Below are 2,925 nucleotides of genomic sequence, written 5' to 3'. Positions count from 1 at the left end.
GTAATATAATATTTTCAGGTAGATTAATGTACAAAACATTTGATTTGCTTGGGTCAAATAATTAGATTCTTGTAAAATAAGATGTTTTGAGTAGATTAAAATCGTGAATACATATATTGTAAAAACGAGAGCTTGGATTTAGTTTATCTGGTTATACACTATTACTTAGACAGATAAATATATTTATCAATACAAACTGTATGGCTTCTAACAGGTTTACCATCAGCGATAACAGATAAATGTGATGTTAGGATTGGTAAGACCTGTATGTCATATTTACGATAAACTTGAAATATCAATAACACTTTATCTGTCAACATTAAATAATGTCTCAAGAAACTAATCTTAATCTGAATTAACATAACTAAACCTTTGGAATGATTAAATGTAACATAACATAAATTTCAATATTTTACGGATTTGTCAAACTCTTGGTTTTTAGATCGTATAATTGGCGAGTTTGCTGGTTTTAACACAAAGCTACACAACAGGCTACCAGATATCTGCGCTCTGTCCACGGGAGGAATCGAACACCGGGTTTTAGTGTTTTAAGTCTGAAATTTTACCGTTGACCCACTGGGGGCCATAACTGGTGTGAAAAAAATCAATTTATTTCGTCTCAGCTTGAAACCATAATAAAAAGTAACTCATTCTTCACGAGTTCGAATACTACCTAATTATAATTTTATTATACCAGAACTGGAAGCCTTAAAGTAAGGGAGGTATAAAACGAATGCCTTCGGTACAAGTTGGAAATGTATCAGCAAGACATCATGTTTAAACTAAAATTACCAAACAAGGTTTTACACCACATATTAATGTTTTTAAGATGAAATACTCTTTGAAGAAACTCTAAATATTTCTTACATTCAAAATAAACAAAATACCAAATAAAACAATCAGTAAATATTTCACTATCACTAAAAACACAAACAACTGTCAATGCCAGGTTTATGTTTAGATACACAATATAAAACAAAAATATAAATGTTTTAACGTTTCATTACCTATCAGAAACTTGGAGCTGGTAAACTTTGTCAAATGCCCCTTATTCATGATGGTACAAAATTCCAAACTTCTATGGTAGTGCTCTATAGAAGATGGCATATATATATATATATATATATATGGCTATAGAAGTGAAATGATTATGTAAGACTACATTTTTTCTATGCAAATACTACAAGTTTTGATTCAAAGTTTTATATAAGATCATAATATAATAATTCAGCGTTTCGTACATCATACCATATAATACGATATTGTTCAGTAGAACATTTCTTGGACCCAATGAACCCGGACGGCGAAGAACATACTAACGCAACATAATTTTCAATACTTAAGTTTAATTTTGCAGATAAAAAGTTGTTCATGTCCATAACCTCACACTAGAAGCAGAAGTCTTCGCAGTGGACTGCGCATTAAGAAAAAGTGAAGGGATGGAAAGCGGAAACTAGCCATGTGTTCGTTGAAAAGTTTAAAGCTTGACGGTGTTTAAGAATATACACGTAAGAATTATTCCTTCAAATAATCACAAATAATAAATTCATGACTAATTACAAATTTTACTTTTTAGCTAAAAAAGTTGCAATAATATACATATGTATATATATATACATATATGTTTAACCCTTTCACAGTCACATTCATTGATAAACACTATCCTATAAGTACAATGTTTATTTTTCGATATACAAGAAAAAGACACGTGTTTTAATATTTCTTTACTTATCTAGGACTATGAAAGAGTTCATGGCTTGGTTAACATCAAATGTAAAAGTAAACCAAACAGAGTCACTCGATTTTTGTCTTAAACTGTAGACACGAATGATTGTTTAATTCTAATCTTAACAGGACTTCTCTTGTAATTAGCAGCTAAGATCCCTTAACTCTAGAATTACCAATGTTCACCATATGGAAAATGCTAATTAAATTGTAACAGAGAAGTTTCACTACCATTAGAACTTTGATATTGACTTTGTCTTAGCCCTTATATACCGTTCACTATCAGTGGAATCCATATAAATAAATAAAAACCCTATAACCCGAGCGCTTTCGAAAGGTGGACCTTTGTTCTTCAGGAGCAAACTGGGAATATATTGTTATATAGTTAGAATTACATGCGTTTGACAATAACTGTCATAAAGATTAGTCTCTGACTAGTGATTCAACTTTAGTGATTTTTCTCAAGTAAATATTGCTCTATTTTCATCGACTATTTGACTTTTGTCGTTTTGCACAGATTATTGTTTGTCATATAGCATTTTGTACTAGTTTTGCAAATTGTAATATTCTGTTTCGTACTGCTATCGTATTGGAGCGAGCCGTATTTTTGTACCTATCTGTCTTGCCGTCTTATAAGCGTAAATGAGTATTTCATGTTGCAACTATCCAACACCACAAATGTATATTGGTTAATGCTGCCATCTATCGGAAAAAGATTGAACGTCCTTCTAAGAATCAAAAAGACGAATGGCATAGAACAGTGGTTTGGAGAAAAAAAAGTCATGTAACCTCTGTGCCTTTTTTGTAATTTTCCGTTTGATTCTGACATAGTAGATTCATTACCTTACGTTATTATGTTATTCGTAAAATTTTATGTTTTTCTTATTTTAATGCTTATTATAGAACTGCTGTCAAATGGAAATAATATACAATTGTAACGAATTTGTTATTATATATATATAGTTTAATATCAACGTTTGTTTAGATTAAGTTTATATTTTAAAACATGCCTAGCTTAAATATGTATTGCGAAACTCCCGCCTATTCTCCAAAGTTGTAGAAGATTCTCAAGGATAAGAATCAACACTATATGTATATACGTAAACGCTTAAGTGTAGTTCTGTGTTGTTACGTAAAACTGAAAGTTCTAGAACGCCTCCACACGGCTATAAGTATAACCAACGCGACGCGCCATAAGAG

Source organism: Limulus polyphemus, unplaced genomic scaffold, assembly GCF_000517525.1.
Source record: "Limulus polyphemus unplaced genomic scaffold, Limulus_polyphemus-2.1.2 Scaffold2436, whole genome shotgun sequence".
NCBI classification, from domain to species: domain Eukaryota; kingdom Metazoa; phylum Arthropoda; class Merostomata; order Xiphosura; family Limulidae; genus Limulus; species Limulus polyphemus.
Note: the sequence above shows the minus strand (reverse complement) of the source record.